Genomic DNA, 8,498 nt, shown 5'->3' with positions numbered 1-8,498 from the left:
AGAATAGGGAGCGTGCAGTTTTATTCTTGCCCCGGCAATTATGCGCTACGCATGTGGCCACAGCGTTTAACTCTTGGTACCTCAGTTTCTCAGCCTGACAAATAGTGACTCATGCGTTCTGCACAGGGAGCCAGTGCAGCGCTAGAATTCCTGCTTGCGAAATCGGCTTAAATCTTTTGGAGAGAAGCGTTAATGGTTGCAGGGTAAGGCCAGCAGTGCCGCGGGCGGGATGCGGGTGCAGACACGTATCATTTCCCAGCTGCCAGCCGCACAGCGTTGCCTCCCATCTGCATTTTCCAGCCCGCTCGAACACAAGCGGGAGGCGGCGGGAGCCGGGCGGCCGCGCTCCCCCGGGCTCCGGCGGCGGGGGGCGGCGGGAGCCCCGCGCGGTGCGGCCAGGCCCGCCAAGAGTTAACGGCGGCTCCCCCGGGGCCGCGCCGCCGCCTCCCCACCCCGGCGCTGCATTATTATTATTATTTCTCCCCCCTTCCCTCGCCTTCCAGTTTTGGCAGGGGATTAAAGCAGCTCCCCCCTGTGGCAGCAGTGACCCAGAAACGAGTTTGATTCACGGAGTCCTTCCTCCATAACAAGTACAAACGTCAGTCAGAGGGAATCTGTGTGTGTGAGAGAGAGTGTGTGTGGCGCAGCGAGCCGCTCTCCGTGCCCGCTGCCCGGCGCCGCGTCGAACTCATGCGGCGGCCCCGAGCCCTCCGCGCAGGGGGAGCCCGGCCGCGCCGCCCGCCCTCGCCGCCGCCGCGCCGCCGCCAGCAGGTAACCGTGCCCGCCGCAGCGCCAGCCGCGGAGCCGCCAGCACAGCCATATTTGATGGGGTTTTTTTGTCGCTCCGGAGGCGGCGGGAGAGCAGTTTCGTGCCGAAGGTCGCTGCCTAGTGGAAATAAGATAGTACGTCATTAACATGGCGCCAAGAGCCGCGCCGCTCGGTACGGGGCGAGGGGAGGCGGCCGAGTTGCGGCTCCGCTATCCCACCAGCAACTTGTGCGGGGCTGGGGCGGGCGGAGGCGGCAGGGGAGGCTGCGCTGCCGCCCGGCGCGACCGGCCGGTGTCGGCAGCGGCGGCGGCTCCCTTTTTGTTCCGCTGCGGGCGAGTGGGCACCGCGCAGCTCCCCAGGTGCAGCGGCCAAGTGAGCTGCCGGTGTTCCGTGCCGTGCCGTTCCGTGCCGCGCATTGCCGTGCCGCCGGCCCTGCGCCCCAGGCGTCGCTGCAGGCTGCGCCGCGGGGGCAGCGCCGGGTATCGCCCGCCGCGGAAAGTAGGAAGCGTTGGAGCAACTTGGTAGCCAGATGGCAATGGCAGAGCGCAAGTCTTGCTCGGCTACTGATGTGTAGGAAGGGGGTGGGGGAGAGTCATGGCCACTGTGTGTCACAGTGTTACCCAGATGCCCACGAGACCCGTCGCCTCTCGCCGCGGGCGAGGAGCGGTGTGCGTGGGAGAGGAGGTGTTTCGTGTGCAGGAGCAGCTTTGTTTCCCCCCCATAACCCCCAGTCGCACTTGGATTTGGCTCGTGGGGAAAAAAAAAAAATGCTTGGAAAGCATAAAACCTGCTCATCGGTGAAATTAAACAGAAGTTGCCTTTCGGAGCGGGAGAGCCGCAGCCGGTCAGCCGCCTGCTTGATGGGCGCCGGTGGGTGCTCCGCTGGAGGCGGGGAGCGCCGGGCTGTCAGAGGTGGCCCTGTCGCCTCAGGCGGGAGCGCGGTGTCTCCCGCTGGAGAACAACTTGCCCGAGCCCCGAAGTGCACGTGTCTGAGAGTGGGAAAAGGCGGGGAAATGTGTGCGGCGCTGCCCGGCCCCGCCGGGGCGCGGGGCGGCATCGGGGCTGCGGCCGGCAGGTGCACGGCGACCCCGCCGCGCCCGACCCCCGCCCCGGCTGCGGGAGGCGAAGCGGGAGCGGGGCGGGGGGCGCGGAGCGAACTTGGGCAGGACGCGGGGGGGCCCGGCCCCCTCCCGCCGCTCGGCCCGTGCCCGGCGCAGGCCGAGGGGCGAATCCGCGTGGCCGGGCCGGAGTTTGTGGGCGAGGGAGCGGAGAGGCGGCCGGCGGTGTTGGGGCGCGAACGTAACATCACAGGGGGACAGCGGGGAGCGGCGGCGAACGCCCGCCCCAACTTGCTCGGGCGGCGGTCGGGGTAGCTCCGTGATCTGGCTCTTGCCCCGGTGCCTGGCGAGCGGGACGGAGCGGGGCTGCGGCATTTCTGTGTAACGGGCCGCTCTTCCCGGGGAGGTGAGTGCGGCTCCAGCCATCATTCCACTTGTTCCAGTTAGACAAAGCCACCCTGCCCGGCCCTGGGCTCGCGTAGTCCGCCTGCTTCGAGGAGAATTTTGGTGGTGTTTGTTTTTTTTTTTTTTTTTCTTCTGGGGGGGGGGGGGGAGGGGGAAGGGGGGCGGAATGTTTTGTTGTTTTGGTTTTATTTGTGGGGTTTTTTTTTTTTATTTTTTTTTTTTATTTGCTTTTCCCTTCCCGTTCGCGCCCGCCCGTTCGTCCCCGATAGGATGATTTTGGGAAGGGTGGAGGCAAAGGGTGTTTGTTTGTTTGCACCGCCTGCTGGTTGGTTTCCTGTGACAAGAGGTGATAACACAGTTTCCAGAACTGTCTGGGAGTGGGAGGAGAGACAGACACAAGACACAGAAAATGAGCTCGTCTCCGAGCTGCCGCTCGATCCGCCGTCCCGTCCACCCCCTCCATGGCAGTGCGGCCGCGGGGGCGGGCGGGGAAGGTGCCTTGGCCGTTTTCGGCAGTGACAGGGCTTTGAGGGAGAGGCGGCGGAGCCGGGGGCACCAAGTTTGATTTGCAGCCGTGGCCGAGCGGATTGGTGCGGCCGGCGGCGGGGAGGAGCGGGAGCCGGGAGGGAGGAGAAGGAGGGGGCGAGCCGGGCTGTTTCTCATGGAAGCCGGCGGCCGTGCAGCTGGCCGGGAAGGTGCCACCCCCGCGGGGGAGGTGTAGCCCGGTGGCGCCCGGGCCAGGAGGCTGCTCCGTGACCTCAGCCGGCCGCCGGCCGTGCCCTGGCGGCTCCGGCGCCGCTGCCGCGAGCCCTGGGCGGGCACGGTGCGGAGCCGGAGCGGAGATGGGATCGCTGCGGGAGGAGGCGGATGAGAGCTGCCCTGAGCGGCACCCGGCCGGGCTGGGCTCGGCGGTCGGGGTGAGCGCGAGTGCCGCTTTGGAAGCGACTCCCGAAGCCTCGGCTCTCACCCTGCGGGAAGGTGGCCCCGAGCCCGCAGCCGTGGGCGCGGCGGGGCGGCCGAGGCTCAGCGCACCTGCGAGCAGCGCCTGCCGCCGGCCGACTTCTCCTCCCGGCTCTCCCCGGCTCCTCAGCTGACCGCCTTGTTCTGAGAAAGTTTATTAGGTTCACCCGCAGGTGAGATCCGGGGTGTCCTGAGGTCTGTCAGCCCCCCAGTAACACAGACCGTGGTGACCTGGTCTGAGTAGGTGCCTGTAGCTGTGAGGGGGTACTAGAAATTCCAGTAGGATTTAGCAACACATTTTAGTTGACGTTTTAATGTAAAAGGCTGAAGGTGCTTTTATGCCAGCCCCATTTATTTAGAGGAAGATTTAGCTGTTATTTGGAATAACTTCCTTTTTAAGCAGATGTTGTCTTTTAGCTAAGTCAGAAGCTGCCCACACTTGCAAACCAAAAACCTTCATAAAAGTTACACCAAAATATGCTTGTTATGATTCTATTTCTAGAGGTTTCTCACACTCAGTGGGATATTGTTGAAACAGCAAGGATTGTGTGTTTTAGTGGCAAGATTTTCCCTCTGGCTTCATATACCACTTGCTCCCTGCTTTTGAGCTATGTTTAATACATATGTTTAAAATAAAGTAATAATAATAAACTCCCCTTTCCTCTCACAGCTGCAGATTTCCCTTCCAGCTTCTCTGGTTTCATTCCCCATTCACAGAACCTAGAAAAAAAAAAACTTTCAGTCTTTCCTCAAATGTTTTCTCCATGTGGTTAGTATTGCTGCTTCGTGCTCCTGTTTTCAGCTGGAGATGACCAAGCTGGCACCATTTCCTAGGTGGAAGACATGAACTGCAATGGTTGCATTAAGTCATGGAGCCCAGTTTGTGCATTGCTCCAGATTTTGGGCGGTCAGTTTCACCACCACAGTCTGGGAATAATTTGTTGCCCCTGCTCAAGTAGTAAGGTAACATTATGAGTTGGCTTCCACAGGTGCATAAATGAGAATGTGGATTCCTGAGAAGTGTTGGGTTGATAACGGCCAAATTGTGCTTCTCTCTTGCCTTGTGAAATTTTGAATAGGTGTGCTGAATTCAGTAGAAATATCCCTTGTGGAGAACACTCTTGGCCTTGTTTGGCCAAGTACTTCTTTGTTTTGTAAGACTTGGAGGATTTTTTTTTCCTCCAGATTTAAGGTCTGTGGCTCTTTGCACTGTGGACTGTGCTCCATAATACTGTAATATTTCATTTAAGAGCTCTGCTTGTACCTCTGTGACTATAAAATGTTGCTATGAAAACTTTCATGGAATTTTAAAATTTTAGGTGGATTTTAGTAATACAATTTTTTTCTGATGTGCTTCCTTTTTTTCTGTTTTAGGTCTAGGATAGAAGCAGAAAAGCTTCTTGTGATGTCAGGTGTCAGTGAAGAAGGTGTGGTGTTACAAACAAGCTATTTAAAAAGAGTCCAGTAATAGAAGCCAAATGTCTCTATCTTCTATGCGTTTTATTAAGCTGTGTCACACTTCACTTCCATTTGTACAATAGGTGTTTTGAAGCAATTTCTTGTGTACTAGAGATAATTAGGTCTTCGTTTCATTGCATTTAGTGGGTTACTTTCAGGAAAAGCCAGTTTTTCAGTTTGTCTTCAGGGTGTACATCTGTCATAACTCTGCTTTCTTCCCATTCTGTCTCTGCAGCTGTTCAGTGCAGTTTGTTATAGTGACACCCGTTAACATGGTTACAGTTAATTGTCTGTCAGAGTTTGAATTATACACTCTTTTACCCAGGGGTTTATACGGCCCTTGAAAATACTTCAGTAAGAATTGTGCTGTGGAAAACCCTTGACCTGAGGATGTAGATTTTTCCATGTATAATTATTTTTTACAATCTGGTTCTGTTTAGCTATTTGCATAACAAGGACTGACACGCTTTACATCTTTCTCTTTGATTGCCTCTCCACTTGAGGTCAAACTGAGTGAAGAACAATGTGGGGTTCTTAACTGTGCACGTGGTATGTGGCACATGGGTGTATGTGTGTGCATGCTGTTGTCCCAGTTTTATGGGGTAGTGTCTGGATTTCTGCTCTTTGCATTTTTTACGCTCTTACCAGTGCAACTCCTGGGACTCCAGTGTGGGAGAAAAAAAGGAAAGGTCTTGACGTTGCTGTCTAGTGGGGTCTTTGGGTTTTTGCTGCTTATTTTACCTCTTGGAGAGGTAAGAATGGAGTAGCATGGTAATGCACGCTGCTAAAAATAGTGAATTTGCTGTACTGTGTCATGTTGCTGAGTCTAACCCGTTGCACTGCACCTGCCATCAAATACTGAGAAGTGGACAGCAAAGTCTGTGTGCCTACCTGCATACAGTTATTTGTATAGACTTAGATGTTTGTTGCTCAGCTCCACAAGGATATGTAAATTCAAATGCTGTTTTGTGGCCTGACATTGATTGTATTGGATTATTGTCTAGTCATTTCATTTGTATAGCATTTGCAAGTATTTTGAAAAAGGCTTCCCACCTTCTCCAAAATGCAGAAGCCAGTTTCAGGTGGTGTAATCTTGCCTTTAAAAACACTTTGAGCAAATGCACCATCAAAGTTCAGAATTGCATTTATATGTTTAGAGTTTGTACCTAATCAATGAGCAAAACCCAGAGCTTAACTTCCAGAGCAAGCATGATGGAAAAGCAACTGGTGATGTGTTTCTGTAAAACAGAGCAGCACCTTCAGCCTCTGGAGCAGCGCAGGAGAGTGTGTTGCAGGCTGTGCTGGCCTCACCAGTGCTGCCCTGGTGTGGCCAGCTCATCTGAGGACGATGGGGGCTAAAAAGACGTGGTCTCTGTCCCATCTATGCCGTTAATCACGGTGGTGTGATTGCATGAAGTGCTCTTGGATGCTTTGCTGCCTGTGATATTGGAGTAACACTGCCTGCAGAGCTGTGGCTGTTTCTCAAAAGCTGTGTTTGGTTGAAGGCTGGCATTAGACTGAGTCCACTTGGGTTTCTCCCTGGTAAATGTTATGCTGGAGTGTTCAGGAGAAAACACGATCAGCATGCTGTGTATTGGTCTGACTGATTCCTGAAAGGATGGTTTTAACACAAAGAAACAATCTTCTTTCAAGGAAACGAAACTGAAAGTTTGCATACAAAAGTTGCTGAGTTATTAAGAATTCACAGGTGTCACTGAAAACTGATAGAGAGTGTGCCTTGGTGGTGCAGCCTTCGTCAACTTAAGGTTGTTGGACTCTGTGGCAGCTTCTGAAGTGCTGGGCTTTCTCTTCAGGTGAACAGTGTGTTGTGCAAATGCCCTTTTGGGGCTGGTGTAATAATTTGAGAAAAACAGCCATAAAAATGTTTGATAGAAGATCCAGGGTTCACAGGCACTGTTTGGCTGACTGCTTCCTTGCTTCAGAGCACTGTTGGTCCTGCGAAGGGAGTTGGGAGGTCACTCTGTGCCATGTGTGGGTTGCTGTGAATGTTTTGTGGAAACTTCTGGGCTGGACAGCAATTACGTGATTGCACGCACTTGGGAATTGAGCTCAGTCATCTGGGTGTCTCTTCCTGCCCTGCAAGAGTTGCAGGCTGGGGTGCATAGCTTTTACTCTGGTATTAAAGCCAGCATCAAATGTTTTACCCTTTTTATGCTTACATGTGAATTCTCTTTGCTTAGAGGCATGGTGATCATAGTGTATGTCTGCTGGAACAGGGAGAAAACTTGCAGCATCAATCTGCATCTAACCATCACTATCCATAATCCATGCTTATTTCTAATGTGCACTTTTTAATGAGTTTCTTGTGTGACTTTGAGTCACCCACTGCCTGACAGAAACTGGTAGCCTTTGAGGCAGAGGCACCACAATACGCTGAAAACCATTTCAATCTGCCTGGTTATAAGTCTTATTAGCTGTTCCAGTGTTACCTCTGGAACATGTGTTCTGAGCTGTGGATATGAACATCTGGTGGGAGCAGTTTAAAATGATTTTAGAAGTTGAAAAAAGCTGTTCTCCTAATGACACAAGTTCCAGGGGTTTAATCTTACTGGATTTGAGTCTTACTCTGAGAAGCCAAATGCTGCTTTTTGATCTGTGATTTAGCTCCCTGTAAACTCAGGTTAGGTTCAAAGATGGCAAAATGAGAACTCTGAGTTTTAACTCTTCCCCCCCCTCCCCATGCATCTATAAAACAATTTCACATGAGCTTCATCAAATGGGATATTTCTTTTAATGTTACTATTGAGAACACAGGCTTTTCAGTGTGGCCAACTTCAGACACCTGACTAGAGTGGACAAGAAAATTAGCTGCCTTATTTCATACTCTGTACTCAGGAAAAGTGGCTTCTGTTCTGGCTTATTTCCTGAAAAACTCTGGAGAGTGCTTGAACTGGGAGGTGTGAATACCATTCTTTCCTTTAAACAGCAACCAAAAAGGCGATGTTCAGTTTGTTTTTTAAAGACACATGATAGGAGGAAGAAGGTTCCATCTCTTTCCTTATTTTTTTGAATTTGCGGAAAGTGTGCTAGGAGAAGATCCATTCAAAATGCACTTGTCCAGAAAGCTGTGAAGGAGCAGAATTCCAGATTTTCTTGTTTGTTGCAAGTTCACAGGTGTGTCTCAGTGTACATACGCTCTGTTACTTTGCTTTACAGTGTATCATGCCTTTCAGACCATGTGGGAAACAAACCAGGAAGTGAGGATTTTGACCAGGAATATACGAATTACACTTGTGAGATAGGACAATTTTCCTTTATTTTCTTCCAGTTTTTCTTTACTTTGTTTATGGGAGGTTCTTGCTGAGTGAATATCTTCTTTTACATTGCTGTTATTAATATGTGAACTAATAGAAAAAGTACCTTACAGAATAGATATTCATTGCCCTAGTTTTGGCCTTGTAAGAACTAACTGATTTTTCAGTTCTGTCTTAGCCTGTTTTGGATCTGAATGTTGGCTCTCTGTCTTCATAAGTGACTGTATAGGAACTTGGCTCTGGATCTCCTGCATTTACACCAGATCTGTATTCAGTGGGTTTTGGTGGTCCTGGCTGGTCTGTGTATTTATCCACTGACAGCATTTCCGTCTCCCATACACACAAAGTTCTGGCCTGCCTCAGAGCAATTTTTGGAGAGAATTCTTCTAGCTCTGTAAGAGGCTGCCATTTATGATTCTTTATTCTCTGGCATCAGACATTGTATGTGTACTTTTACTCTGTGAAACGATGCCAAAAGGTCTTGGTAAGGTGAACCATTCAGCTTCTCTTTAGTGAATAAAGTTTGCAGTTCAAAACTGTTACATGTTTCAATGACAGATGTATTAAATACCA

At 51.5% G+C, this 8,498-nt stretch overlaps 1 protein-coding gene across 4 annotated transcripts in view; it reads left to right on the top strand.

The window, feature by feature from the left end:
* The first annotated feature begins 574 nt into the window (after positions 1–574).
* JADE1 (jade family PHD finger 1) overlaps positions 575–8,498 on the top strand; it is a 43,194-nt gene continuing 35,270 nt past the window's right edge. Inside the window, exon 1 of one of the 4 annotated variants that reach the window (XM_048303254.1) lies at positions 575–598. The gene's annotated coding sequence lies outside the window, so the exon portion shown is untranslated. Of the gene's footprint in view, positions 599–858; positions 904–1,991; positions 2,234–3,278; positions 3,366–8,498 lie in introns of those variants that run through there. The other 3 variants (XM_048303253.1, XM_048303251.1, XM_048303252.1) reach the window with 3 other exon arrangements.

Source organism: Corvus hawaiiensis, chromosome 5, assembly GCF_020740725.1.
Source record: "Corvus hawaiiensis isolate bCorHaw1 chromosome 5, bCorHaw1.pri.cur, whole genome shotgun sequence".
Taxonomy (NCBI): Eukaryota; Metazoa; Chordata; class Aves; order Passeriformes; family Corvidae; genus Corvus; species Corvus hawaiiensis.
Note: the sequence above shows the minus strand (reverse complement) of the source record. Positions and strands in the feature narration are given on the sequence as shown.